This window comes from Gymnogyps californianus, chromosome 3, assembly GCF_018139145.2.
Source record: "Gymnogyps californianus isolate 813 chromosome 3, ASM1813914v2, whole genome shotgun sequence".
Classification (NCBI taxonomy): domain Eukaryota; kingdom Metazoa; phylum Chordata; class Aves; order Accipitriformes; family Cathartidae; genus Gymnogyps; species Gymnogyps californianus.
Genome location: NC_059473.1, coordinates 39501454 through 39519794, shown reverse-complemented (window position 1 = coordinate 39519794; position 18341 = coordinate 39501454). Strand labels below are relative to the sequence as shown.

At 38.5% G+C, this 18341-nt stretch overlaps 1 protein-coding gene across 3 annotated transcripts in view; it reads right to left on the bottom strand.

Annotated features, from left to right (window-relative positions):
- The window catches only part of SMYD3 (SET and MYND domain containing 3), a 432268-nt gene that overhangs the window by 94487 nt on the left and 319440 nt on the right, over positions 1-18341 (bottom strand). Inside the window, exon 1 of one of the 3 annotated variants that reach the window (XM_050894929.1) lies at positions 3101-3154. The exons of the other annotated variants lie outside the window; for them this stretch is intronic. The gene's annotated coding sequence lies outside the window, so the exon portion shown is untranslated. Of the gene's footprint in view, positions 1-3100; positions 3155-18341 lie in introns of those variants that run through there. 3 annotated transcript variants of the gene reach the window in all.

Genomic DNA, 18341 nt, shown 5'->3' with positions numbered 1-18341 from the left:
TACTCAGGACCTACCTACTGGCTTCCATGGGAGCCACAGAACCAAAACTAGACGAAAGAGACATTAGAAGGATCAAAATAAACTGAGAAAAAAAAGATTCTTTGGTGTTTTGTTCCAGAGCGAAATCAAAACATATTAGAATGGCTTTGGGAAAGCTTTATCTTATTTAGATTTTCAGACTAAGGAAAGGGGACAAGTAGTTAACCGTTTGTGATACTTGCTCAGAAGCCAAATTTTGTGCAATACCATGAAATTTGGAGAAGTTACATTTCTTTCACACCATGACTGAATTCACAAATATTTCATTTTACTTCAAGAACAATTCACCTATTAATCTCTTGTGCCAAAACATCAATGTTTTAGCTGAATTAGAGAGTACTGTTACTTCAGAGCTAGTTACAGCAAAGATGTGTATTTCCAACTGTTTTCTTAGTTCTTCATCTTATGTCTTTGGAGATCTTTCTTCATAGCAACTATCAATATTTCAGGCCTTTTTTGCTATCTTAGCACATAAAAGTTTCTGACAAGTGTGCAGAACACAGGTATCCCTTGCAGAGGGCTGTCACCACCTACAAGGCAGTAGGCCAGAAATTTGACCTGACATTAACAGATGATTTAATGCAAGGGTGCTTCAGGCATCCCTTTTTAGCACTCAGCTAAGTGGTGCAATTTTGATTGGAATGGAATGAAAATAGGTCATGGCAAATTACCTCCTCTCTTCTTAACCCCACACATACTTCTCCAATCTTTCAAATAAAAATATTTAGCTATGCAGCTAAATATATTTGATTACTAAGAATTTCAAAGCCATCATTACTAGGACAAATGTTATGTTTGCTATGGGAACTTTTTTTTTTTAAAGTGTGTGCAAGATGTAGTTACAAACCTGAGACTTGAAAAGGTAAAGCCTGAAACATGCAAAAATATTGCACTGTTTGGGTAAAATGAAGTATCTTGAAGTTTTGTAGAACTTCCATTAAAAGTTTTGTGCAACCTGTCCTAACCTTTTCACAAATTTCTCCTCTGACAACAGTCAGCAAGTCTCATGTTCCCTTTGGTGAAATTCTAGCTTTTACTCAGCTCTGCAAATGTTATTATTATTCCTGCTTTTTGGAATGGAACTGAAATACATCTATTTCTGGAGCAGAATTGGAGAGAGGGAGCTGCAAAGCCACTAATGGATCATATTACAGTACGCTTGCAGCATTTGGCATTATTAATTGGAGTGGAGTAGAGGCATGACATCCTTCTCTTCATCGTCATTTTCCTACTGGTAACTCCACTCCTGTGAAATGGGGCAGAGTTATTAACTTGATTGCAACAGCTACTGCATGCGGGCCTGTTGAAAATAAACTGCTTGTTTATTGAATGAGATCAAACTTCATGGGCATCCAGGAGTGGTTAACTGACTTTGTATTTGTCTTGCCTATTTTGTTACAGGTAGTTGTTTATCTGCTTTGTAATGGTATATTCACAAAATAAATATTGGACTTAATACGAAAAATTAGGTTGAGATTCAGCTATGGTTGCTGGTATGAAAATTACATAGGCAACAGCAAAACATTAATGAACTAATCTTGTATAACTTCAGCTAATAATACAGGTGGAATAAATTACTGCCATCTCCTTCCATTACCCAGATGATTTCCTCATACCAGACTCATAACTGCTAGGCAGCCTAAGTTAGGTGAGATGAAACCTAGCCTAAATGTTTCAGGGTTTACTGACTTTATTCTCACAGATGCAATATAATGGTTATTCCTTCTGGATGTGCTTGTTGAGCTAGACCTTCAAGTATATTTACCACTTGAAGTACATCCACCATAAGCCTTTGGATTTGGTCTGTTGGGCTTACTGGATTTTTGCCTCTCTTTCCTCTTCTCTTTTTCACTCTTTAACTATTGCCCAACAATATCTTTTCTACTGGGGGCGGAAGGAAAAAGTGGGAGGAAGATAAAAATCTGGGGAAAACCTTTTTCATGCCATTTCTTTAAAATTGCTTCCACCAGGAAATTTCTGAAAGCACAAAAGCTGAGAATGTTTGAAGAGGAGGAAATTTCAAAAAGAGTAGAAAAAAAATGAAACATCTCTTCCAAAATGTGATGGCATAAAATGAGTATTTTTAAATCTTAAAAACTTAAACAAACATAAATATAAGGTTTGATTTTGAAAATTCTTCTGAAAAGGGCAACAAAAACATTAATCTTGATTAATTTAGAAACGTAGAAAGCATTTTTTTTTGTGAAAAAAATCACATTTTTTCTAGTAATTTTTTCACAAGTAGCATGTGGGTTTTGAACCAGCTCTAGTCTCACTTTGCTACTTGAGTTACAACCTAAAACAGAGATGACTGGGGAGTTTTAGAACTGAACCCAAGACCTTTTTTTTCTTAGTATGGTGAAAAAAATACACCGAAACCACTCATGCCAGCATACGACACTGTAAACCTGTATGTGTCCATAATCACTGCAAAGCAAGGCTAACTACATTCTGCTTTGTTTTGTATTAACCAGACAAAATCTCAGGCTCTTGTAATGTTCGTACATCGAGGCCCAAAAGAATACTGGTATCACTGCCAGTTCCTTCCATTTTTCTTATGCCCTTTCCCTATAGATAAACTACTACTACTTTTCTTTTGACATACAGCTTTATAAAAAGGAGTAAGCATTGTTCTTTTTATCAAATCATTAAAGCAAAAAAAAATTTTAAAAAGGATTAAAGTTATTTAGATATCATGTATTTTTCAACTTACTCCTATCATTCAAACTGGGTGACATTACTACTTCTAAAAATCAGTGGGCCAGATATACCCTTTTGTAAATCCATCACTGTCAGTGGTCTAAACCCCTTTCTCACCACTAAAGGCCTTTGGAAATCAGTAAGTAAGGCAATAGGAAACATGCACTATGTTCTTCCAAATAGTTGGCAAATCAAACATCTGCTGAGAGCAGGTCATGTAAATTACATGCAAAAGTATAATTTGAAAATTACATGAGCTGTTCACAAAATGCCAATGTAGAATTTAATAAATAAAATACTGTCTTTTTAAAGTTTTTTAGCACTTGATTAGCATATGCCTGCAAAATGCTTGTGAACTCACCTTTACTCCTTCTTTCCACAGACAGCATATGAACAGTGTTGTCAGATACAATGATTGATGCTGCTGTACCACAGGAGGTGTTCTGCACGAGACAAGCTAGAGCTGCCCGTGGCCAGTGAAAATGAGTGGAGTACCAGCTGATATTCATCAAATACATTAAGTCCAGGTGGCAATTAGAAGTTTAACAGGACAAGGTAAAACTGTGAAACAAAAAGCCCACTATGTATTTCATCCTGAAACACTGAAATACCCAGCTGATTGCCTTAATGAGAGGTCTTTGGGGACAAAAAGGTTAACTGCCTATTAAAGGCACTGAAGAGATGGTTAAATCCAGACCACAGTTCTAGACCCCTTTCTGACTGACAGGGAAAACTGATTGCACTGTGAGCACGTCCACTGGCACAGAAGGGTGAATATGACCATATCAGAAAACAGCAGGACACGATAAGGCTGAAAATATAAGTCAAACTCCATTTCCTTCTCAGGACAAAATAGAACAGCATTACATTTAAGGTGAAGATGTGATGCATAGAACAAATTAAAGCTAAAGCAGTAATTTTAAGGCCTATATAACTCAAGTACGCAGTATTCAAGGAGTTCTTGGATTTCCATAGGATGTGTGTATTCTTAGTGTCTCTGAAAAATCAATTCCCCAAGGGTTTCCAGCCAGCATTTTTTTTCCCTACATCTCTATTTTTTGGGCTATTTCAAACATTGCTCTGATCAGGAAACAGTTGAAGTAATTTAATTTTCAGAATTCCATAACATTGGACATGTTTAGTCTCAACACAGTACATACGCTTCTAGTTACTGTGAGGTACAACTTTCATGCTGATGCTACTCATTTTCTCATTCCCATAATGCTAGTCCGACATTCTTGGACAATCCTATCTGATGATAAACCAGTCAGTCAATGACTTCTAACAATACCAAAGACAATTTGCTGGCATTGTGAGCTATATTTGACCATACTGGGAAGTGACAGGGAGTGAAGTCAGAAAAAAAAAAAAAAAAAAAAATCCTGCTCTACTCCTTTGGATCCACAGGGTGCATTTGGCACCCAGGATCTAAACCAGAGCACTTCAGAGCTGCATTTCCCATTGGTAGGCCAGGGTGGGGGACTTTGCTTGAAGAGACTCTGGATGTTACAACCTGCTCCATTCAGAAATGCCTGGACAGTTGGTACCAAGTAAGAAGAACCCCCTTTCACATTTTGTTTGGATTGCTTTGTGCCTTTTGAAAGTACTAGTAGAAAATAACTGTTTTGTTTCCCCAAGAGAAGGAACCATGGACATATTTTGGGTGGTTACATGGGAACAAGGCTTACAGAACCCACAACGCCTGTACCCCAGAAACTAGTAGAGAGAAGGTCACCATCCCATCCATCAGGATTCCTCAGCAGAAGTGCCATTACTTCAACAGAACAGATAATAACTCCCAGTATATCTTTCTGCCTACAACTGAATAGAACAGATTTTCCTTTGAAATAGCATTTTGCCTTATTGTACGAGATTAGTAGTAGCCATTATGCAGATTTTCTGTATTGTTACTACATGCGATTACTAGTTAGGGAAAAAAACACAATACTTGAAGGCAGCATTAAGCTACACTTTCATTTCAGTAAGAGCCACAGAGTAAAGCAAATATAATTATTTACTCCAAAATAAGCTCATAAATTAAGCTCAGAGAACTCCTAGTCAATGTGACATCAAACAATGAGTTGACAAAAGAACTGTAAAATAGCTACATATAGAGTAGCTTTTATTAGCACAGCTAGAATCATAGCTTGCAGAAATAGTCAGGAAAAAGCCAAACTCCTATGTATGCTTCCTACTTAACGAACTCTCTTATGGTATACAGACTGTAAATTGGTGAGAAAATGGTCAAATAATTGCATTATTTGATCTTTCACTCGTAAAGAAAAAAAAAAAGTATTTCATTTTGAAAAGTCTCTACCAGATATCTTGGAAATACAGAAATAAAGGAAGGTTAGACAAACACTACATTGAGCTCACAGTTCAAATGCTTGTGGGTAGCTAACTAAAGTTCACAGACCTGTATGTAATTGCTGTCTACAGGAAATACTTGTGTTAGCGAAAGAATTTTTTCCTCACTCCTTCACCTTTGCCCTTCCACAAACTCACCAGCAAAGAAACCTCCTAAGAGCATTTCTGTGATGAACAGGACTTCCCCCACCTCTAAGAGATTAACTAAATCTAACAGCCAGGAACAGAATCTGACAACTTCTCAGAAACATGATTTTAGCAAGTATTAATTGATAAAGGATATACTTTTATACAAATAAGCTTGAAACAAAATGATCCACTCCCTGTTCATTTGTCCTTGTTTAGATTCCATGTGTTTTTTGAAGCCTGTAACACAACTAAGAGCACAAAATTTGCACTTATATTAATGTAAATCGGCAGTGACTTCAGTGGCATCAGATGAGTTACACAAAACAACAATTAGGTAGGAAGAAATTTCACAAGTTGAACTACAATTAAAATTTCTGTGAGCATTGAAATTGGATGATCTAACTCCATGTGGTTAAAATTCTGTACATTTCAGACAAAACAAATCGTTGCCATTAAACATCTGCAAACTTTGGGTTGCTTAATTCTTAATCTAAGCCCTTCACCACAAATGCCTCAAGTTCACATTAAATACTAAAATAAAAAGACAGAAGTTTTAAAAAAACCAGACAGTAGATGTGATGTCATTATATAGCCTGACTAGTCAAACTTGAAAACTGAGCAAACATTTTAAAAAGTAACATGCAATTTTGTTTCACTCTTTTTTTTTTTCCCCTAGCTTGAGATAGCTTGAAAGGCAGTGAAACTTTGCATTTATCAAAAATGTCTGTTTTCCCACCGTTCAAATGATATACTGCCATTTACAAAGTGACTGCCATAACCATGTATTCTTTCATGTGAAAATGATATTTTTGCCTACCAACAAATATAAAAATTTCTTTATAGGAAAAGTTGTATCATCTTCCCTCATATACGCAAGACCAGGAAAATAAATACCAGTAGTATACCCTCGAAAGCTGATGCATACCAATATGCTTTAATTTCATTTTCTTTATCTTACAATTTTTAAGCCAGTTCAATTGTTTTCATAACCCAGATTCATGATTTCAGAAACTTTAAGAACAGACACGATCATTATATTTCAAAGTCCCAACATTCACTACAGTCTGAGAAAATTACAATGGTGTTGTGTTATATATTTCAAGCAAGAAAGATGGCTGAGATGGCTGTGCTGGCTTTAGAAAACTAACTACAGATTTACAAAATACGCCCTTGATTCACAACACTCTCCTAGTGCTTCATACTACTTTTTCCTGATATGCAGATTCACTCTCAGCAAATCTTTATCTACAGTTTTCACACTCCTTACTTTGAGCTTTTTTTTCTTTTTGTGCAAACCAGATCTTTACATATACCCAAGAAAAGCAAACCGGCTAGATAAATAGTGATTTCAGCAAGCAACAAGGAGCAGCTGGCATTTCTATTACACCTGACAAAACCCAGGGTGACAGGAAAGAACATACTAATTTTTGGTCACAACAATACTAGTGGATCCTAGCAAATTCCTCAGCTCCATCTCCAATGAAAACTCTAAGTTTATACCTTGAAGCTCTCTTAAAAACATCACAATACTAAACAAAGTGCAAAATTGGATCAGAAATACAAACCACAAGGCACGAGGTTATTCAAATCTACTGTTGCATTTCTCCTCACAGTTTGCATTTTGACACTGACTCTCCTCCTTATGTTCATACTTATGTTTTTACCCAAGCATAATGCCAAAAACCTACATACTAAAATACAGTCTTCCTTGATGAATTAAGACCTTTAAAATTCAATGTTCTGGCTATGATCATCTAAGAGCACATTTTCCTTTCATCTAGGACTTGTCTTTCATCTGATTTGACTGCCTATAAAAATTTTACCTTTAATTGTTGTATTTTCATCAATAGAATGAGGTAAAACTATAAAGTAATTCCTAAACCCAAGACATTTCACCCTAAGGATCCGTTCATGATACAATTAGAATTTAAAACAAAAAATACAAAATCACACTAGGTAAGGTTTCATTGTTAGCTCTTATTATGAGAGCCATATGAGAACAAACAAAGTAAACTCATACCTTTTTTCACCAACAAATGTGGAAATAATTCTCTTTTTTACATGTTATAACAGAAAAGAGTAATTTGCTCCATTAATTCCTGTTTAAGTTACAATTAAACTGTATTTTTAAAGTATTTTACATGCCGTGCTACTCTTGGCCATCCATCTCAAATATAAATAAGCTGTGTGAAATTATAAAATTGTAACCTGTAGGTCATCTAACAAGAATTTCAAATATCAAGCTTTCAAATACTAAATACTTCCACTTTTTTTTTAATATTGAGCTCATCCTAATGAAAATGCAAAACATTTTGAAAGTTTGAATCATGATCTAGCCTTTCTGACCAGTCTTTCCAGACTGAGTCCAAGTGTTTTCCCATAGACAATCAGTAACACCACCTCCTCAGTGAAGCTGAAACAGGTGCCCCTTTTTATTGGCAAGGCTCTTCCCAGTCATGAATAAAGCACCTACTTCTCTTAAACTTCATTGTTACTACTTTTTTGACATTTTATACTCACTGTGATAGCACCACATCAAACAGTCTATTGAGCTATTACCACTTGATGGATCATTTAAATCAATCACTCAGTTTGTGTAAGATATTAAAAACAAATATGTGAAAATTATCCCTTAGGACAAAATTTAGACTTCTAAATCTGTTTCTCCAAACTACATTGCCAACCCTCCAGTTACATGTCTATGATTTGTAACAAAGAAGATAAGAATCAGGAGAAGGAAAAGTAACAAAACCCATAAAATGATTCAATTAAGTAAAGAGAAATAAAATAGAAGCCAAAACTACAGGAAATAACGTATTCAAAAAACAGGTTCAAACAGATAACTTGCTTCTTAATGAGCATTTATTAACAGTTTGGTTGTGGAAAGAGTATGGAGGAGAGGACCTGGCAAAATACCAGTCAAGGCCAATGGTGCTTAATTTCCACCACCTGTTGCTCAAAGGTGTTACAATATGCAGGCCCCAATAGAATATAGGTAAAGATAGAGTTTTGTTTTAAAAATTATTACACATCCTAATTCACTCAGCAGTTCTAAGCAGCAATCCAGCTCTGACACAGTACTTGCCTGTAAGCGCCTGCTGGCGTGCTCTCAAAGGTGCCGGTGCGGCAAATGACAGCCAGCAGCAGCTTTTGCCTCTGCATGCAAATGCAGGGCTGAATTCAGCCCCGTGAAGCTGAAGCTTCACCTGCCTGTGGATCTCAAGGTCCCTGACTCCAAGCCACGCTCACCAATTCACAAAAACTGCCTTTTATTAACTAAGGACGCCTTTATCTGCGGGACAACTGAGGCTACATAAATCATACACCTTGCCTTGCAAAGGGGGCTGCATAAATACTGGGGCCCATCCACTGGCACCTTCTCACCTGGTCAGCACCTACACATGGAGATTGCATTTTCAACTCTCATATTGTAGGAATGACTGAATGAACGAGTAATGATACCTTGACTGAATAATAATTCTCTTCTGCTGCTTTACAAGTAAAAAGTTTGTCACCTAAATTTGTACAAACTAGTCAAATATATTTGAAGACAGAGAAATAAATCTTCTGGCTTTGCTCTTGTTTGAGAAAGAGGTCCTGCTTAGGCAAGCACTTACAGAGAAGTTTTGTTTTCAGCCGAGCTTTCTCACTAACCTCAAAAGGGTACCTCACAGGTTACTGCTGCCATTTCTTACCTGCTTCAGTAAGCCACCCTACAACCCACACCCCACGAATGGTTCATCCACTCACTTGAGTATTGCTATTCTGGTTATAACTAGTTGTGTCTTACTGTGTCTAAAGACCCTGCAATGTGACTACTGTAAAAAAGGTAATTTTAAATTTCAACTTTTTTTTTATTGAATAGATATGTGATTTTCATGCAGAATCTGGCCACCGGGAGGATCCCCAGAGCAGAAGAGTCAGGGACAGCCCGAGGACCTGTGCATGAGATGGGAACATGACAGTAACTGTGTGGGGCAGCTTTTTTACATGTTGCTTATTGGTAAACATGTCACTGCATAATACTTGACAATATTTAATGAAATGAATGCAAAAGTCTTTTATCAGAGGAAACATGTTAAAGTAAGAAACCAAGTGAAGCACACTCAGTCTTGACAACTAAAAGATGATCTGTTTGTACCACAATACTTCCATGAGACTGGGCAAAACCAGCAAAGCGCAGGAAAGCTGACTGGGCTTTAGGAAAGCTGCATTAGTACTGGCATGTGGGGAGACAGAAGCAGGGATGCTTTTGACAAAACAAAAATAATGACTGAACTGCTACATAAAGCTGTCATTTAAAAAGCCCTATTTATACAAATCTGACAAATCTGCTCCAAGACATACAAAGAGAGGACTGCAAAATAAAGCTCACTGATATTTACTCAGACTTCTATCTGCCAGATCTGTGTGCATGACTATGAACATATTCTCATGCCACTTCATGTGCTTGTCTAAAAAAAGACGTTATTTAACAATACGGTCCTTGGCAGAAATTTAGCCATAAATCCACACATTTTGCAAACAAAGTATCCATAGTAACTAACTGCACAATAATTGAACTTGGGTATTATCAGTTTCAAAATTATTCACAAACAAAAATGCTACATATTTGAATTAATAAACATCTGAGCCTGTACATTTTTCATTTCCATGAGTAAAAATGTTTATCCTAATTAGAGTTGAGCAAATAATTTTCAACAAATCATTTACCCTCCAAAAGCAGTTTCTGTCTTTACTTTTGGAATCCCTGCAAGTAGATTATAAATCTGTGAAAATTCATTCAAAATCAGCTCAAATCTTTCTTTCTTGTTGTTGCTATTTTTGAACTCAATGAACCAACCAAGAACTAGGTAGAAAAAATTCACACTCAAATACTAAAATTGTGACAGTTGCTGAGTCTGCAGACACATTGGCTGACGTAAAAACTGAAAATACTGTAGCTTATTGTGATTGCATCGCAGCATAGATGCTAAATGTAAATCACAATCCCAAATACAAGCTGGAAGAAGCCCTGCCCTAGAATAGTAGCAATTAATGGAACAATGAATCTTGGAAAATAGTAATTCTTTATTTTTTAGCCCACACAGAAATTGTCACCCAGACTATCCTGAGAATTATGATTTTGGGGAGAAATTTTTCTTTTCTTCTCCCATTATCATCTCATTATTGGAATAACAACTACTTAAATGCTTTCTGAAAAGAACTGGGATCAAAAAATAATAATGCTTCAAACTCAGGAAGTAAAATAATGGAGCATTTCATCAGTAGGGAGGAAAAAAAGGTAATGCTTTTGGAGATCCTTTCCTCATTTCAGCTTCTCACAGAGCTCCTTTCCTGCTTCTCACCTTGGCAATTCAGTTTTGTGACTACAGGTTGAAACTGGAGTTCAGCAGGCCTGAAATACTATTATTTGTCTGTATATCTGTAGCTTTATATTTCTATTTGCTCAAGGACATCAAACAATGTATAGACATTAATAAGTTAAGCATTATAACAGCCCTGTGAAGAATGGAAATGCAGAACTGAATCATAAAGAGGTTGAATGTAATACCAAGGCCACGGAGCACATCAGCAGCAGTTTGGCATAAAAAGGAATTTTTTTTAGAGTCTTTGACTGTATCCAAAAGGTTTACAGTTGAACACAAAAACCCCTTAATGTTCTTTGGAAAATAATAGAAGCATAAAATCCGCAATTGAAATGGGATTCCTGGCTTTACACTTCCCTGTGGCACACGTTGATGGTGCTGTGCTGCAGTACAGCTGCAGGCACAGCATTGGTCATGTTATGCCAGTTAAGGGGCCATGTATTATTTCATGTCTTCCATCTTGGCTGCGTGATGCTGTGAAATCAGCTGGTAGTTCCAATGCACTTCTCTGGCACATTTTCAGTCTGCATTTGCCTTTCTCCATTTATGCAGATTACTGCATGCCTGTTAACTGCCATTACAGAGCGAACTCATCATATAGAAAACAAAAAAGTGAGCAACACAAAGAGGAGGGAAAGAAATCTCCTCAGCAGCCAAAACCTATAAAGCACCAGAGCACTTTTAAAAGCTCAATCATGAATCAGGAAGGGAAACCCCTGAAGAACTGGGGACAAGAGCAACCAAACTAGCACAGAGAGGCCGCGCAGCCCACCTCATCCACTTACTGTAGGGCATTCGCCATCTCAATGCTGCAGCCTGCCTTGGCAGGGGTGATTTTGCCTCTCGGCACCTGCAGTGCTGGCGGTGAAGGGGTGCCTGCTGTGGGGAACAGCTTGCCTGGGCCCCGCCAGGTGAGGGGGGGAAGTGACGGCAGTGGGGGGCTCCCATGTCTACACCCTCAAACGTAGGTGACTGTGTCAGGCCAGGAAGGCACCTAGGAAGGTATCCAGCACTAAACTTGTCAGGCCGCAAATTTAGTACTAAAACCAACACAGCTGGTGTTAAGAGTTCATGTTCTCAGAACACTCGTACTGGGAGCTGAAAAGCTAGGAGTCGGCTCCTCCTTCCTGGCGAGCTGAGAAAGGTAGCCATCCCTGGAGTGGAGGCTTCCTGGGAAGGGCTCTCGCCATGACAGTCACCAGGAAGCCCTGAGGCTGTCACAGGTCTCCCTGGAGCAGTCGGAGTATAAATGTGGTACAGCTTCCTGTCAGGGCCCTGAGGGCACCAGTGGGCCTCTCCCAGGGCCTGCCCAGGCCCAGGGCCTGCCCACGGCCCACCTCCCCACCTGCCCACGGCCCAGGAAACCCATTTTAGCCCCCCCACCCCGACGCCGTCAGTCCCTGCTGCAGCAACATTGCAGCAGGGCCGCTCGCCAGCTCCCCACAGCCCTGCCCAGCCATCGGCCTGCTGAGCTGGGCCCACCTATGGGCCCACATCCCGGCCTTGCCTCAGCCTGACCCCATCCCCAGGGAGGTGCAGGATACCCAGGGCTGGGGCTGTCCCGGTGCCCCCCAGCTGCCCTGCTCCTGGCTGGGGTGGTGAGACGGGCCCTGGCTGCCCGGCCCTGCCCTGAGGTCCTGGGGGAGCCCCCGCTGCCCCCAGCACCCAGCCCGCACGGTGCCAGTTTACATTGCTTGCTTTCTTCAGTGAATCAGGTCATGGCAAAATACTGATATGAAAAGATTACAGTACTTAAGACATAATCACAACAGAAACATAATTATGCCAGCCTGACAGCAAATACTTTCCATTCCTCCTCCCCACTCTGCAAGACGGAGGAATACTCCTGTCCTGGTTTTGGCTGGGATAGAGTTTATTTTCTTCTTAGTAGCTGATATAGTGCTGTGTTTTGGATTTAGTGTGAGAATACTGTTGATAACACTCTGATGTTTTAGTTGTTGCTAAGTAGCGCTTATCCTAAGTCAAGGATTTTTCAGTTTCCCATGCTCTGCCAGCAAGCAGGTGTGCAAGACGCTGGGAGGGAGCATAGCCGGGGCAGCTGACCTGACCTAGCCAAAGGGGTATTCCATACCATGGAACGTCATGCCCAGTATATAAACAGGGGGAGTTGGCCGGGAGGGGCAGATCACTGCTTGGGCATCGGTCAGCAGATGGTGAACAATTGCATTGTGCATCTCCCAACAAAATACTGCAGAAAGCTGGTTTAGTAGAAAACTAGTGCGTAAACAGATGTCTCCAAAACAGGTGTCACAAGAAAACCACAGCGATTCTGGAAGAATGTAAATGATTTTTTTTCACTGAAAGAAGAAAATGTGACAAGATCTAAAAGGCTGTCTTCCCCCTTCCCCTTATTCCATGAGGAAATAGCTCTCAATAGTCAAACTTCTGCTGTGACAGAAGAAAAACAACTCATCATCAACTGTGTATTTTCCAAAATTATACTCTTCTCTGTATACTGAAAGCATGTGCAGTTTCTGGCTCCTATACAAGTTATCTATAATGAATTTTAGAAAAAAATAAAATATTTTTTAGTCTAGAAAGTGAGAGAACTAATACATGTAGGGCATATATAAATGTATGTAGGAATACAATGCATGTGGGAAAATAATGTATGCAGGAAATCATTCACTCCTATTCATTTTCAGTGGACAAATAACATGAGCTGTTTTTCTTGGAGTCATTGAAAATGCACAGTGAGATCTATGTTATTTGCCCCTTTAGGAGGAGCAGGTTGGGATGAATGGTAACTTATTTCCATGGGTTGTTTTCACAGTAGGCCCCAACTAGAGATTCTTAATTCAAATCCATATGCAACTTTTTTAAAAACCATGGTCTATTTCAGTTTCAGATCAAACACCTATTTGCTCAATTTTACATCATATCTCAAAAATAATTTCAACAAATTTCTGGTGCTCTTAAACCTTCATAGATGCTTTTACAGGTATGCATACTGCTGTCAAAGCATGCTATATAGCCTTCTGTAAATAATGCCAAAAGTATAAGGCTTTTTCAGGAAAATAAGGCAAGTCTTGTATAGTCACTTTGCATTGTGCTTCACACAAATCATTGTCTCACAGGAAAGATGAGTTTTCCCTTCTAGGCATGGTCCATAAGCCTCAATAACAACAACAAGTAAAAGAAAACCACAAATTCTTGCATGATTCATGCTGCTTTCAGGAACTCTGCCTCAGTCTTCATGCAAGACATAGCTGAAACAACTCTGTAGGTGCCATGAATTTAAAAGAATGCAAGAGCATTTACATTAGCAGACCAGAAACTTCCTTCTCAAGCAAGTAAGATTTTAACAAAAGTATAGCTTTGAGTTATATGGCACAGGGTACCTGACCATATGTTTTACCCAGACAATATCTCTTCTGGAGATTACAACTGAAAGCAGCTGTGGCTTAGACGAATCAGAGGAGAATATCCTCCATGGGAAGGAGAAAATGGGCTTGACATTGAACATTTTAAGGATAATCTGTAAACTAGATTCAACTGATGGTTTGTCAGAAAATGCCATGTTACAGAATCCAAGTATTTTACAGAAATGCCAGTCTCATACAATTGTTGCTGTGATACTGGAGAGCACATTTAACTTGAGCAATAACCTGTATGAGGTTTGGGGAGTTTTCTGAATTTTTTTTTCAGGAATTTCCTATTTGTAAGAAAATTTTTAGAATGAAGTCTTGTTCTAAATTGGCATGAGTCAGGCACTTGGAGCTCAACCAGCTACATCACTACAAAGCACATCCAACATCACAAGTAAAGACATTATCATAAAACGACAAGAAATGTTTCTAACAGTGTTGCTAAACAGACTGCATATCATACGATTAGACTAATTTGATTTCTCAATTGCACTAATAACTGGAAGACCCCTGCACTAATGTAGCCATGCTTGTAATGAATAGGCCCATCCAACTTCTGAGACCCAGTAGATGCTTGCAGTACTACACCAGTTCCTCAGCTATGCATATCAGCACAGTTCAAGCAGATTTCATATGGTACTGTTACAAGTTATAACAGTGAAGGATCCATCAGATAGTGACGAAAATGTGACATAATTAGGGAGGAGGTTGGTTGCTTTCTTTGTAATGTTAAATATTCTACCTAGGCCCAACTCATTTGCTGAATTCTTTTTGCCTGAGATTCATTCTCATTTCTTTTTGACAGAGAGGTTGCCTGGTTTCGGCTGGGATAGAGTTTATTTTCTTCTTAGTAGCTGTGTTTTGGATTTAGTGTGAGAATAATGTTGATAACACTCTGATGTTTTAGTTGTCGCTAAGTAGCACTTATCCTAAGTTAGGGATGTTTCAGTTTCCCATGCTCTGCCAGCAAGCAGGTGTACAAGAAGCTGGGAGGGAGCATAGCCGGGACAGCTGACCCAAACTAGCCAAAGGGATATTCCATACCGTAGAACATCATGCCCAGTATATAAACGGGGGGGAGTTGGCCAGGAGGGGTGGATCGCTGCTCAGGCATTGGTCAGCAGGTGGTGAGCAATTGCATTGTGCATCAGCTGTCTTTTCTTGGGGTTTATTTCTCTTTTTTTTGTTGTTGTTTATATTCCTTTTCATTACAATTATTATTATTATATTTTTTATTATTATTGTTATTATTGTATTTTATTTTACTTTAGTTATTAAACTGTTCTTATCTCAACCCACAAGTTTTACTTCTTTTTTTTGCTTCTCCCCATCCCACTGGGAAGGGGTAGGAGTGAGTGAGCAGCTGCATGGTGCTTAGTTGCTGGCTGGGGTTAAACCATGACAGATAGGAATCTCTGTTAAGGTTAGAATGAATTAACATTATCACAAGAATGAAAATGGCAATAGGAACATTAATTGTTAATGACAGCAGTTTCATGATAGCATCCTTTTTTAATGTACAGCAGTACATTTGTCAAAATATGACTTCTCTTCTCTGAGAATATTAAAACATAAAACCGACCAACTCTTATATGGACTTTAAGAAACATCATCAAATTGATCAAATAAAAATGTAGAAGATTTATCACAGAAGCCCTTGACCTCCAAGACAGCTTTTCAAACCAGTTAACTTTCCGTCTTGAAGTAGAACAATTTTCTTATGCTTATCTCAGACTGTGTGGGTGGATGAATGAAATCAAGTGTCTGTGAATCTCTCACAAAGATATGATGTCTCTGTTCTCAGGGTCTAACAGCATCTCTTGGTTTTTTAAACCAACATGCCTGATGAATGATACAGTTTTCACCATCATTTTAAATATTCAAAAGAATGTGCATAATTATTTTCTAAAAATACGCCAGATACAATCTCTGTCTAGGTTTTTAAACTGTCTAGCTGGAGCCCTACTTTGGCTGCATGCACTGTAGGATCTGAGCACTTCCTGACTATCAGCCTGCACTCTGTATTCTGAAAGCCCGTCTTGTCCCAAAAGCTCCCCCAACAGCACATGTCTGTTTATGGTCCCATTCTGAAAATCTGTTTCTTCTGAGGGTAACTCTGGGGCTGTGCAGAGCTTCACTGATATCCAAAAAAATACTGTGCCTGTGTCAATCTACATGCCTTACACTGGATAAAGAAATCTTAAGTGAGCATTCTGGCTCGTGCCTTGCCCTTCCTTCTAAAATGTGCCAAAATTATATGTATATAGAGCCATTTAGTAGGGAATAGCAACACTTCCGAGACTTCCAAGAAAATTCTCCTGTCCTTTGGTTGCTTCCCCATTTATTTTATCACGTTAGTTGCTGGATATAAAGATGTCAACATCTAACACTGTTTACTTCAGTAAACAGACAAAACTCAAAGGCAGCAGAGGCAGTACAGAGGCCACACTGTCCCCAAGGACAGAGTGTTCAATGCCTATGCCAGAGCAACCATGCTGGCTGGTGTGCTGCCATGCACCTGCACTGGAAACAGAATCTAAAACCAGCAGCAGCCTCCAGTGCCATACACACATCCCTGAACAAAATTCATTTTCTGAAACTTCTAAGAGTCAATTGTGGGACCTTGTATTGACACTGTCAGATGAATCAGAGTGTTAGATAGCTTGTAAGCAACTTCACACTTCATTGTGAAAAAATAAAATTTAAAAGAATTTAAAAGAATAGATTGTAAGGTATGGTCAGACAATCGTGCACTGCATAGTGACTTAAATTAGCATTAAATTAGCCAGAGTTTACCTGTCATGAAATAGAAGCATGCAACAATCAGTTACTGCATCTCTGCTCAAGGGTGGTAACTTCTTAAGACATGCTAACTTAATCACTTACAATCATCTACTCACAATTCTAATTTACATGACATTGCTTCAGCAAATAGATTACACAGGTTGCAAATGACCTGCAGGGATATTATTGTATGAGTTAAAATTTTAACAGTGCAAATTAGGACAGGCCCTTGGCTATACACTCAGTCACAAATCATTATTCTAGTGGTGCAGAATGTAGAATACGTAACATACAAACGGGGCTTCCAGAAACTGTGGCACATCAGTAAAAATATACCAGCTACTGCCTTCTTGAATTTTTTTTTTTTTGCAGTGTCACATAAGAAAATAAAACAAAAAGGTAGCAAATATAGAAAGTGATAAAGACAGTGAGTGAGAGAAAAGACATGGTGGTGTTTGGCTGCAATGCTCACTAATTCTTGCAGTAAAGGAAGAGTAACTGAGAATCTGAGCACCAATTTTCAAACCTTTGACTTGCAACACACTTCCTCTGTGGCTTTGGGCAAATCACTTACCCTCTCTGTGACCCAGACCTCTGCATTTAATAGAAATAGTCTGATCCAACTCTACAGCTCTGTATCCCAGTTTTCTTTGTTTTCTCCCTGTCCTGTGAGGATTACAACACCATTTCATAAGAATGTGATGCAACAATAACAAAAAGTTCAGACCCTTTGTTCATGTTTCCTACAACTTGCCCTAATGTCACACCCTGTTTTCTGCAGTAAATAAGCCCAGAGTCAAGCTACAGCCAAACCTCTTGGAATGTAAAATCTGTTCATCTGACATAAACCCAAACAAGCTAAATATCAGTGTTTCAAACATATCTGAACTGTTAACCAGAATTAACTGACTTTGATTATACTGTCTCATATGGTTGACAGACAGATGCCAATTTCTCAAACACTGCTTTATAAAAATGCACTTCTATGTGAAAAAGATTTCCAGAGGTCTTTCTTTAATCATTTTCGATAATTCTATATTCTATTTTTTATTTGTAAGAACAATGACCTTCTGTAACGTTGCTTAACCAACTGTGATTTCCAATTAGTCTAGGGAAGAAAACAGCAGGTTTTCTTAAATGTAGCTTTACAAGGTAGCAAGATCTTGAGTGACAGATAAAATTACTACAGTTATGCTCATTGTAAATGAAGTACTCATCAGTGAAAGATTGTTTTAACTCAATTATACTTCCATCCAAGAGGAAAAAAAAAGTAAAAACATCAAACATTAAGTGCTTAAAGAAACTCTCGGTGGTTTATGGGAAGAATGGTACGAGAGAAAGTTCTCTCAAAAGAGGCCCTGAATACTTGCTGCAATTTTACTTGTTTGAAATCAACTGAAATGAGGAGTTCCCTTGCCCTTAATAAGATCACAGAAATGTAATCATGAAACAATGCCATCACTGAGCAAACAGATATAAATTTTTTTTACTGCGTGTGGTAATGTGTGGGTAAGAAGTGACAAATTAGTATTCCTTCAAGAAATTGCTTACTACTGTGTCTCCA